At 38.2% G+C, this 13471-nt stretch overlaps 1 long non-coding RNA gene across 1 annotated transcript in view; it reads left to right on the forward strand.

Annotated features, from left to right (window-relative positions):
- The first annotated feature begins 230 nt into the window (after positions 1–230).
- The window catches only part of LOC140341391 (uncharacterized), a 143265-nt gene continuing 130024 nt past the window's right edge, over positions 231–13471 (forward strand). Inside the window, exons 1-2 of the long non-coding RNA XR_011922866.1 lie at positions 231–299; positions 4366–4415. This is a non-coding gene — a long non-coding RNA (uncharacterized lncRNA). The remainder of the gene's footprint in view (positions 300–4365; positions 4416–13471) is intronic.

The raw sequence follows: 13471 nt of genomic DNA on the forward strand, positions 1-13471 counted from the left end.
ATAGTTAAAAAAAACAACGTAACAGTGTTTATTAATAGGGACGCCATGTTTCCATTCTCCTCTCTCTGAGGTAAGCTCCGCAATGTCTGTCATTCCCTGACTGGACCCAAGCAGCCAATGAGATCGCATACCCTGTGTTGCTGACAGCTCAGCCCGCCAATGGTAAGCGGGGATACAGCGTGAGGCGGCTTCCGCGGGAAAGGCTGCGGCGCAGTCTTTGCGGTGGCTGCGGTTAGGCGGGAAGTTATGACTGGAATGTCTGACGGGAGCCATGACCAAGTCTGAGGACGTGTTGATAGGTCGGTGCGGCTTTCTGACATCTGTATGGTTACTCTGCAGAGTCCATTTATCAATGTATAATATTTATGTATGTCACGGAAGTCTGCAGTGTAGTGCATTGTAACCCTGGGGCATTACATTTAGGCTGAGGTAACTCTCTCTTCGTTGGAGGCAGAGGGGGCTTTTTGTTCTCCAAGGAAGGTCTTGAAGGGGTATGGAGTGTCTTGAATCTAAAAAAAATATATATATCTTAAAAATTTTTACCACAGATTATGCAAAGTGCAAATAAAACTCCTTATCCTGTCTTTTCCCCAATGCCCTGGTGACAATGCTCGCCTTTAAAGCGCTATACCCCTCCCCCACTCCATTGTTACTGGCACCCGTAAGTGGCGTCTCTGCGTTAACAATGCCCAGGGAGCAGCGTTCAGTCTCATTCTGTTCATGTGGTACTTGTTTATATATACGGCCTGTCCTTATGTCAATTGTAGTGAATTGTCTTGTAAACATTCTGCATTACATGATCACAAAATGCTTTAAAATAGGGGCTTTTGTTAAGGTGTAACCCCCTGATGACAGATTTTACTATAATGATTGGGGTATTTGGGGTAATTTTACTTTACAAATACAAAAAGTTATGTTACCTTTGGAGTCATGGGTGGCTCCTCCTTCCATTAACACCAACGACGGGCACTGTTCCTCCCAATTATACTAACGACGGGCACTGCTCCTCCCAAATATACCAATGTTGGGCACTGTTACTCCCAATTTTACCAACATTGGGCACTGATACCATCGTTGGGCACTGTTCCTCCCAATTATACCAACGACAGGCACTGTTCCTCCCAAATATAATAATGACAGGCACTGTTCCTCCCAAATATACCAATGACAGGCACTGTTCCTCCCAAATATAATAATGAGACAGGCACTGTTCCTCCCAAATATAATAATGACAGGCACTGTTCCTCCCAAATATACCAATGACAGGCACTGTTCCTCCCAAATATAATAATGACAGGCACTGTTCCTCCCAAATATACCAATGACAGGCACTGTTCCTCCCAAATATAATAACGACGGGCACTGTTCCTCCCAATTAAACCAATGACGGGCTCTGTTCCTCCCATAGGTACCAATGACGGGGACTATTCCTCCCAATTAAACCAACAGGCACTGTTTCTCCCAAATATAACAACGACGGGCACTGTTCCTCCCAAATATACCGACAGGCACTGTTCTTCCCAATTATACCAAGGTTGGGCACTATTCCTCCCAATTATACCAACGACGGACACTATTCCTCCCAATTAAACCAACGTTGGGCACTGTTCCTCCCAATAATACCAACATTGGGCACTGTTCCTTCCAATTTTTACCAACGTTAGGCACTGTTACTCCCAATTACACCAACGTTGGGCACTGTTACTCCCAATTACACCAACGTTGGGCACTTTTACTCCCAATTATACCAACGTTGGGCACTGTTCCTCCAAATTATACCAAGGATAGGCACTGTTTCCCCCAAATATATTAACGTTGGGCACTGTTCCTCCCAAATATAATAACGACGGGCACTGTTGCTCCCAATTATCCCAACGACGGGCACTATTCCTCCCAAATATTCCTATGACGGGCACTGTTCCTCCCAATTATACCAACGTTGGGCATTGTTCCTCCTAATTATACCAACGACGGGCACTGTTCCTCCCAAATATACCAACTATGGGCATTGTTCCACTCCTTAACACCGAAGCTGGGTGGCTCCTTTTCCCACTTACACCAATGCTGGGTGCTATGTCCAGCAATGGCGCCAAAGATGGGCCACCATCTGTCCCAGTGAAGTGGGTCATGGGTGGCTTCTCCTTCCACTTAACCCAATGATGGGCACTATTCCTCCCTATTATACTAATGATGGGCATTCCCACCCCTGTGACTCCATGGATGGGCCGCCATCCTTCCCACTGATGCCAAATCTCAGGTGCTTCACTAAGATCATTAAGATGGCATTGCATTAACACAAACCTGAATGCTCCAGATCAGCAAACTTGCTAGAAACTCTGTTTTTATAGAACTAGTAACACTTGTATTTGATGGGAGGCTCATGGCACATACTTACCCTCCTAAATCCTTTGGTAATGGTGTTTTTTTTTTTTTATACCCTGACACACAAATGGTAAAAGAGAGGGTGTACTTTCTTTTTCTCATGGCTGTATATTGTATGACACTTTCTTTTTTGGTTCCCAGCGATCAATTACCTGACATGAAAGTTTATTAAAATGTATTTCAGAGTTGTCAGTGAACTTGCTATCTGCAGTAGGAGGATCCTGAATTCTAGGGATGACCTGTATACACCAGATTCCCATGTTCTTTATCAACTACAGTTTGCTATCGGCAGGTGTCAGTGGGCTTTAGTGATTGTTTTTAAAGTTAAAGCACTTAGTTCTTTTTATTTTATTCTGCATGCACATTGGCTGTCTAGAACACTTACAGATCTCATTAGCTTTGTGCCAAAGAATTAAACCTTTAAACGGTCTAAGTGACAGCTGCTGAAGTCAGGGATTCTCTTGGTTGATGTTGCATAATTACTGCAGAACAACTTTTTAGTTTTAGATTTTTTTTCTTTATGATTGACTTTTTTAGTATGATACTTAAAGCTGTTGATGTTTGCTTAACCTCTAAAATCACACTGGTGTTACAAAACTATATAGATAGAATTTTGAACATAGCTTTTAAGTACCTAAAACTTCAAAAATTCGATGATTAGTTGGACCTAGCTAATTTTGGGACATTGCAGCAGAACTATATATGTTCCCTACAACAAAAACACTCTTGGCTGGGTTTCTGGTTTTTAATACAGCTCCTGGAAACTTTATATGTATAGCATATAATGCTTTAATAAAGTAGTACAGGTGACATATTGCTTAGAAAGTTATTTTAGAAGAAGACTTTTTGGTGGGAAATTTGTGGGAAATAACTTTTTTGCACATTTGCAAGACAAATCTAAGGATGAGTATTTTCTTTACTGCTTATTCTTTTCTAATGGACATCAAGAAAAACAAATTCTTACCTTTACATACTCAAGAAAATATATTTCTGTTTTTGGAGATAATTTCTGCAAGATAATCACTCTACTCCTTGTTCTATTTACATATCCCCGGGACAAGAGGCTAACAGAAATCATCCCCATAGGGCCACAGAGATCCACACAGTAAATATAGAGATTCACTATACAGGTAGTCCCCGGGTTACATACGAGATAGGGAGTGTAGGTTTGTTCTTAAGCTGAATTTGTATGTAAGTCGGAACAGGTATATATAAATGCAATTAGGACAGATGTTTGTCTCAACATACATGGCAGCATGGTGTCAGTTACTGTATAAAATCCTCACTGTGAGCTAATCACAAACAAAGCAACAAAAAAAACTTTATTAGAGCCTAGACGTTCATTATCTTCTGGAGCAAGCTGTGCTTTGATATGCAAAGAGAAACAATTGCAGAGTTTGTCTTGGTCATTAAAAAATTACATGATGTTGTAGAACAGCAAAAGACTTGTGCAAGTCATGCAAACCGCCCCTCCCCCCATCAAGCCTCTGTCCTGCACTCAAGCCCGCAGCAGTCGTCCATATGTTGGATGTCTTTAACTCGGGGACCACCTGTATTCAAAACTAAAAAGCAGTTTTTGGTTGGCGATACATTGTGGACTAATTTTATCTAAGCCTAAGTTTTCATGGTTGTAAAGGCATTGGCCAGAAACAAATAAAGTGCACTTGGTTCAGCCATTTATGGTCATATTATGGAACGTTCAGATGATTTTAGGTACCTGCAGAAGTGCTTAAGGCCTTTCCTAGTTAATCCTCTGGGGAAAGATTGAAAATCCATTTTGACCCATTGTTTTTTTTTTTTTTTAAATGCCCTGCAAAGCTCTTTATTCCTCTTCCATTGCCACAAAACATACAAGCTCACCTGGTGTAAATTAGGGAAACATACAAAGTTGTAGTAAGATTCTTTGTTAGATTGTTTGTACACCATTGTGTTATGTTTGTTGGCAGAATTAGGTGACACTCTTGTATCCTTAATATTTTTCAGGTCTGAAAGCTTTGCAACAGAAACTATTGTATTGCAAGCTAACATACCAGGTAAGCTGCTAATATTATTTTTCATAATTATAACAGTTGTAGTAATAATAATAATATTGTGTGATATTTCTTTTTGCATCGGGATATTGTTTAGTTTTCTTAGTGTGTGAAGCATGCTTTGTCCTTAATTCACTTTTCAGCTGGCACAGATCTTATCTTTGGTCAGGCAATTCACATTAACAGACTCAAACATCTACCAGATAGATAAGAAGTTTTCAATTAAAATAACGTCTTGCAGGCCTGTGCAGGATTGGGACTCCCACGACTGAATTTCTTCTACTTTGTCATTTACTTTGTGTCCTAGTGTTCTGTATTAGATGTATGATTTTACACAGCTGTCTAACAAGACTCTGTTTACACATGTGTTATATCTGGTTGCATTGCTGGTAAGGTGCCTTGTAGGTGCAATGAACATGCATTACCTATGTATTGCTCTTTTGTGTGTGGAAACCCCATAAAATATGTAGCACTTAATGGCAATAGAGACTAAATCTTCATTTTCTCATCTGTATTCTAAGAATAACGAGTATTACACTAAACAGTTCCCTGGTATTGGTCAATAAATTACAAAAATCACAAACTATCTGCTTTGTTAAAATATTTATATTTTTTATATTTTTTTAAATAGTGAACAAAATACAGAAAAAAAACAAAGGCAAAATGGCGAATAAAGAGCAAAAACATTCAATTGCAACTTTATAGCTCACAGCCCTTTCCGCACAAAGAGTGTTTAAGTTCAGAGATATGAGGTAGTATAAGCCATGGTAGTCACAAACAGAATTATTCTCAGGGTCCGCTGGTGTAAACAAGATAACATTGGCCCTGCACATAGAAATACACATCAACAAATACATGAGAATGAAAGGTCCAGTGAATTGAGCCTGCTTCATACTCTGCTTCTTATATACCCGAAAGAAGGGAAAAAACATGAATAATCTTTTATTAGTTTACTCTTGGCCCATTATATTATAGTACTGATCCAGCAGAAGGTCCTTTTTATTGAGACAATATACCCTTGCTACCCATGTCTCAGGAGACAGAGTTTCCAAACTGCTGTCTACCTGGCCTGCTGCCTACAGGAATCTGACAACTCTGAACTTAAGCTGCGTACACACGTCAGATTTTTCTCGCCCGATAATCGGCATCGGCCAGATATCGGGCGAAAATCTGGCGTGTGTACAGTCGGCGTCGTCCATCGTCCGATTGACCGTCCTGGCGGATCCACGGACGATGAACGACTACCGATCCTAATGCAAGGGAAGGGGGAGAGCGTGCAGCAGTGTGCCGCTCCGTCGCTCTCCCCCTCCCCTCTCCATAGAGCAGAACGGTGCTATATGTACAGCACCGTTCATGCATCGTGTAGTCCTTTGTCGTTGGGAAGGATCGTGAAAGATCCTTTCCAACGACAAAAATTGCACGTGTGTACGTAGCTTAAGAGGTGCTTACATCTGAGAAATTAAGAGTTCTTTTGGCCTACAAGAGATTATAAACCATTCACTCACTATTCTTTATGCTGAATCTTCCAGCAGCGGTCACAGAGTTAAGGTGCGTACACACTTCCAATTTTTATCGTTCCAATCGAACGACGAACGATCGATTGGGCAAAAAATCGTTCGTAAAAAAGTAACCAACCACGCCGACGAAGGAGGAAAGTCGCTGGAAACGAACGACCGGACCGACGGATCGGATTGGACGACGATCGTTGAACATCGTTCGTGTGTACGGTCGTTCGTTGATCGTCCATGTTCAGAGCATGCGTGATGAACGAACGTCCGTCACTTTCCTGTCGTGCACATAGTTCCTCTATCGCTCAAACGATCGTATCTATTGTGTGTACAATATCTACGAACGATCGTGTCGTTAACTCTATGTGCAGGATCGGTGCTATACGATCGTTCATATATATCGTGCATGAACGTTCGTCGTTCGTTTTCCAACGATAATAATTGGAAGTGTGTATGTAGCTTTACAGAGGAGATTGATACCATCAGACAGAGCAGACTCTGCAGAGGATGAGTGGTCACCAAAAACAGCTGGACTGCATATTGACAGACCAGGTACAGCATGGGAATGTTCTTTGTTATACCAACCTTTTTTTATTATTTTTTATTTTTAGAAATTTGGCATGGATAGTTTGTGTCACTAAGGCAATGAGCGTGCCCTGCATCTGAGGTCTGCATAAGTTCCACCACCCACAAATGAGAACTTTATGTCCATCTAGAAACTAAACCTTTTAAAGATTGTTGTCCCCGCCTACAGTGCCAGTGAGTCTTTTTTTTCTGCCTTATCACCAGTACTGCATAACACTTGGAATCCCTTTTGATTGCAGTGGTGCATTGGTGATTATGCGGGGAAGGGAGTAGGGGGTGCTTCGTGCTAATGTAGTGAGACCACTACTCCCACTATGGGTACAGTACACCCATAGTGTACTCATTGCATTTAGGATACTTCAAGTGACAGAGTTGCCATTTAAATTTAATTGAAAAAAAAACATTTCATATTGCACATTCATCTGATTCTATTATGGAACTAAAACATGAGATCAAGAACTTGCTGAAGCTTAGGGTGGGAAACAATTTCTTTTTTTTACCTCTCTAAAATGGAATGTTTAAAGCAATCTTGACTGGCCTGCCTGACATTATACAGACCTTTTTTTTTATCTACAATAAACATTAAGGATCTTTTTCCTCTAAACAGCCATGTATTGCTACTCCATTCTCATAATATTTTGCTTAAGAGGTTTTTTTGGTACCCAAATGCATTACCGAGCATTTGTCTACATTTAATCTATGCTGCCATTTATCTGCTCATTTCTGTCTTGTGTCAGTATATTTTTGGACTCCACGTGCCAATCCTTTGGAGCACTTATCTTACTAAGGAAGTTAGATTGACTGTAAAATATAGTGAGATTTTTTGCTTCTTTTTTAAGGTTACACATACAGTTAGGTTTAGGACAAAATTGTCACCAGTTGATAAGCATATTAGCCTATAACAGTCCTTTATTTTATTAACCGTTCAGTGATAATTGCTTGTGTAGGAGCATATACTGTATGATTTAAAGTTTTGCTTGCCGAATCTACATAACACCTAGAAATCATGCAGATATATTTAGACAGATTTCAGTTGTCTGTGAGTCTGTAGTACACACAATAACGAGAGAAAGAAAATATACCCTCTTTCAATTCTAAGATTTTATGTATCGGTATCATAAAATACAAATCACCAGGTCTATAGCAATTCTTAAAATTAGGTAAATATACCCTCATGTTGAGGGATATGCGAGAGCAAAGTGGAGATGTTTGGCTGTAATGCACAGCACCACATTTGGAAAAAAACAAACAACATATCGGCACAAACACCTCATACTAATTGTAAATCAGGCTGTTGGAAGGATGATGATATAGATTTGTTTTGTAGCCACAAGACCTGGGCACCTTGTAGTCATTCACTAGACCATAAACTGCTCTGTACCAAAGGGCCAAAGGCCATCTGTGTGACAGTTAAGACTTGCCGAAATGGAGTCATGCCATCTGCATGGAGTTTGCAGGTTCTCCCTATGTCTGTGTGGGTTTCCTCCCACATTCCAAATACATGCAGTTAGGTTTATTAGCTTCCCCCAAATTGACCTTAGACTGTGGTAATGACATATGACTATGGTAGGGACATTAAATTGTGAGCTCCATTTGAGGGACAACTAGTGACATGACTATGGACTTTGTACAGCGCTGCATAATATGATGGCGCTATACAAATACTGTGTAATAATAATAATAATAATAATGCCACAGGACATCGATCCCAAACAAAACAGCATATAAGCAAAGGGTAGCGCAGGTTGTGTTTTACTTTCCAGTGATCTTTGTAACAAGGGTCTTTTAGTGACTGCAATTATGGGCATTGTATAAACTTTTTTATGATTGGTGTATTGCATACTCATAATTTTATGAGATATTTTGTATACATCAGTCCACCAGTGCATGCAAGTTTTAGTAGTTTAATACATTCTGCTTTTTATAGGTAAAGTTTTATATCTCTCTAGATATGAATGTTTAATTTTAAGGAAAACTTGTATTTTTGGTCTGTTTTATGTTTTATTGACCAGTTTGTAAGTATATAAATGGCCTTTTTAAAAATTTTGTGTAATATCTACGGAATTCTTTTTTTTCCCAACAAATGTGCATTTAAAAACAAGGTGATGCTTTAAGGAGGAATTATAGTGTGGTGTATCACCCAAGCTCCCATGCATTTATTGGCCATATAAGTATCCTACCTGTCTTTGATCTAAAGTCATTTAGTGAAAGGCCCAATTCTCTCTTTTACACAGTAAAATTTGTACTAGTGATAGGTATTACATATAGTTAGTTCTTACCTTGTTCAGAGGGAGTGCTGTATATGTGGGAAAAGAAATGTTCTTGCTAACTGTCAGTTCAACTGTCATGTAGTTTTCCTGGTTTGTTTATTAAGCAATTAGACTCTTATCTTCAGCTCCCGGTTTACCAAAGCAAAGTTCTCCTCACAATTGGGATCCTAATGCTGTACACTTCTAGCCAGGGTAGGTTCTGGGATGATAGTGAAATCAGTCTGTTTACTCATTTCAGGTACATATTTATAAACATGATCCTGTTTTTGAAAGTAATAATAGTGTGGCAAATCTATAGTCGCAGAGATGAGCCTAGCAATGCACTTGGTGACTGCATATTAGAAACTTAAACAAGTTTATTTAGAAGGATGATCTGCCCCTTCTCTAAATTATTCAGTTTTTTAATTTTACATTTGCATATGTGATGGGATATATTCATGCTTGTTGATCCAATAATGGTGATGTGTTGTTTGCTGTTCTATTATATAATGGGCAATATGAGATTTTTGTGGACTGTTTTTTTTTATTTTGGCATGTGATATATATTTTTTTAGAAATATTTACTTTTATGCTTAAGATCCCCATTAGGATGCAAACAACGTTCCCAGTTGGACTTCACAAATGTTTACTATAAAAAATGGCAGAAAATGTTACTCCATCATATGAGGTTGTAAAGCATGTGGTGGTAATAAGGGAAAACTGGTAATATCAGGGGATATTTACCCAGTGAAACTTTCCTGGTATTCCAGAAAACATGCATCTAGTCAATTTGTAAATGGTTGCTGTAATGAACTGCAGCAGTGCTTGGATAACTGAAGTAAATATTTAAAATAATAAAATAAAATAATAAAATTGCTTTTTCTTTTCATTCAGGTACTTTATATATTTAAATGTTAGAAATGAACACTACAAACAATTTTTATAAATCTGCAATCTGAGCTTTTTCTGTAAAATTCCCTCAGATTTTTTATTTCCAGTTTGTGATTGGCTCATCTCCACTTTTCCAGAAGTGTTACAGGTATTTCATTCACAAAAGTGAGCTAAAAGCCTTCCATGTGGTTCTTGACGTTTTTCTTTTTTTTTAATAACTTATACTTTATATCCTTGTTCTTTGATAATTTTGTGTTGCCCATTTACACTCATGCATTGGAATTCTTGTATTCAAACCCCAAACTACAAATTATTTTGATACATCATTCTTTTCAGTGGAAATTCTAACATTCTATCTTAAATTTTCAGCACAGCAAAAAAAAGTAGCGTTCGGTGTGACTATTTTACACAATACCAGTTTTTTTTATATTTTCTATAATTTCTGATTTTTCTGTAGGCATGATTGTAGTAGATTGCTGTGTCCGGAGCACTTGACACAGTTCAGCCATAAAGTTTCAACACCTTCTAATTCTTCAAGAGACCTAGCTAGACTGGCTCAATCATGACCGTACAATCTGTTCCACAATTTCTTCTGTTTGATGCAAATACTTTGTTACTTTTGTTGAAGCAGATGCCACCTCATTGGTATTTCATAATGGATAATACTATTACTGTGCCTTTTAGAAACAAGGCGTGATCAATATCCAGTGGTTCATAAATACATCGCCTACATCATTTGCAGAAATGTAGCTCTAAACCTGCAAAGATTCTCTACTGTTCTTCATTGATGCGTGTAGATATTCACACATTACCATTCCCTTGGCCTATGGCAGAAATGTTTTAGGTTTGGGTAGATCTGTCTATATTCTATTTGTCTGCACAACCTGTGTAGATGAGTAGTTTGGCATTTCAACCTCAAATTAATAGCTTTTTTGTTGCAATCTTAATGAAGACCTACCTGGACTTTATATGTGTGTTTCAACATTCCACTGATTTCTGTCATTTCTAAGCTGACAGTGTTAAGAGTCACCTTTGGGTTCTGAAGGGTATGTTCAGACCTCCATTTTTCAGACTTTTGTAAGCATTTGTACAGCCTACAAATGCTTCTAAAGTCTAGTAAAAATAGTTTAAATGAAAATGAGTAAGTCTGTTTTTGTGCAGGCTTTCATAGTTTTTTTGGCTTTTACAAGTGTTTGTTTGAAAGCTCCATGTAGCTGTCCAAACGTTTCCTTAGACTTGCAAGTACCCATGAAAGTCCGTACAGGCTTCTTCAAACGCAAGCATTTTTTTGCCTGCAAATGATCCTGAAAGCCTAGCTGTGCAGAGTGGACTTCCAGGAGTGTTTAACAGCCATGTTCTTCAGAAGCAGGCCTGAACATACCCTACATGTGATCACAGATGCATTCTAGTACAGAGAGTGACCACTTTGTTCCTAGTTCTCTGCCTGGCTATTCTGTTTTTTTTTTATTTGTTTTTTTGTTTTTTTTTTGCATCTAGCCTTAGAGAGAGCTTGCTGATGCAGCACAACTACCTTGGAGGCTGTCCCTATGCTCAATTTTGTCATGATATAACTTTCAATATTTGAATGTTGATCCACCACATCTCCAAACTTACCTTTTTGGTATGGTTGGCTTTTGCCTGGTTTAATTACCTCTACACAATTTTGGTTCAGTTTGGGTCATCCTACATCAAAGCCATTGGTCATTAGTATTTATTTGTAGACATACAGCACAATTTCTGACTGAAATGTGATCTGTTTTTATATTTGTATTATTTTTTGTTTAAAGTGGACTAGACTACTAGTGGACTATTTGGCCTGATTTATTTAAAGCTTTCCAAGGCTGGAGAGATTACTCTTTCATCAGTGAAGCTAGGTGATCCAGCAAACCTGCAATGGATCTGGTCAAGAATTGAAAACATTTTCTAACAAATGACTTTTAGGTAATCCATTCCAGGTTTGCTGGATCAGCTTCACCGATGAAAGTGCATCCTCTCCAGCCTTGGAGAGCTTTAATAAATCATACCCATTGTGAGAAAGCATCTTAGCTCTCATTTACCTTTGTAGCTGCAGGCATTCTGGTGAAAGTCACCTTTAAGTTCACAACAGAGGCACTGAAATCATAACTTCGTTCACCTTTATTTTCTACAAAAAGCAGGTTCTTGGCAGTCTGCAAATTTTCAGTAAAAAAAAACATTGGATTTTTCTAAGTAATAAAACCCATACTTAGGAACTATTCACATCTTTGCATTTTTCTGGTATGATTTTGTTTTTAATATTAAAATTTAGAGAAATACCTCAAATCATGTCACACATGTATTATGGTGGAGGTTGAGATAATATGACACAGGTTGATGTGTGTTATGACCAGGGCTGTGGAGTCAGTTCCAGAGTCAGTACATTTTTGGAAACTGACTCCAGATATACAATGATTGCTTCCAACTCCTCAGTCCTGGTAGTGACGTGTTAACATTTATTACAGTGTTTTACAGTGTGGGTTAAAAACAGGTAACAATGCGCCTTTTTACACACTAAAATGTCTTTTGATGCCTTCCGTGATTGCAGTGAATGTGTATGTAAATTACATAAGTGTAAATAAGTAAAATAAAATAATATTTGTTTGTGATCTTTGAGAATGAACTGTTTTACAGGCCAAAGGTCATGGACTGCAGAGCTCAGTTGCCTCTGAAAGGTTTTTATATGCACATTTGTGTGTATGTGTTTTTTTCCTTTAGAGTTGTTTCACTAAAAACCACTGACCAGAAATATTTTTGTGACCGCTGTGACAGGTAACCACAATCTTCTCTTTCTTGAAGCTTAGTGGCTCTCCAACTGGGCACAGACATGCCCCATGCTGCCAGATTTAGAAATGTGCCAGTCATCATTGCTTTTCTAAGAGTGATTATTCCAATAACCACATACATGCATCAGAGAAACCACCAGACAATTGTATTTTTATGCTATATAGTAGCTAGGTAACATCTTTAGTCTCAGAGTTCAGGGACAATCCATGCACAGGAAAGATACAAATGTTTTGGCACAATGTATATTGTAGGAACTGTTTTTCCTATAGAAATGTTTGGTTGATATTATATACGCATTCCAAAATTGTATTATACCAATTCACAGCAGATGTTTTATCCAGGGCTGTAAAGTCAGTCATTGAGTTTGTTACAAGAGATTGTAGGGTACCTGGAGGTTCCTAATTGAATTGTAATGAAATAATGCAGTGATATCACCTACCTAACAGTAAATATAAAAAAAGTGCTTCTCTTCGATTATGCAGCTTGTGACGTTCATACGCAATTTTAATTTAGAATAAAATAAAACAATTACTCTTTATTTTAGTTTCTGTAGTTTTGACTTTCAGTTTCTTTAGCTTTGAATTTTTTGGGTTTTCTAAACTGGCAAATATGTCCCTGATTTTTTTTTTAAGTTTTTTTTCTATTATATACTATTACTTTAAGCCCTTTTAATTGAAAATGAAAACAATTAGGTTATTTTTAATGTTTAGCTTTTAGGTTACTGAGTGTTTGTATTGTCTTTAATAAAAAGAATAGTCAATGATAAGCTGACAATGATGTAGGCTTAGCTATACATTTAAGAGCCAAGCTTTATCTGGTAAGAGTTCAAAAATAGTTTCCTGGTTTTATTTTGGCATTGACCAGCCTGCCTAAATTGATTAGGTAGTGCATCTGCTTCCTAGCTGGATCATTTGTTTGTTCCCAATTTGGCTCATACCAAGGACTTTAACATTGTACCTCTTGCTTCTCATGTGACCTTTATCAGATAGAGAGGGCTACTGTTTGCCCCAGTGTCAGGAAATAC

Source organism: Pyxicephalus adspersus, chromosome 11, assembly GCF_032062135.1.
Source record: "Pyxicephalus adspersus chromosome 11, UCB_Pads_2.0, whole genome shotgun sequence".
In the NCBI taxonomy this organism is placed as follows: domain Eukaryota; kingdom Metazoa; phylum Chordata; class Amphibia; order Anura; family Pyxicephalidae; genus Pyxicephalus; species Pyxicephalus adspersus.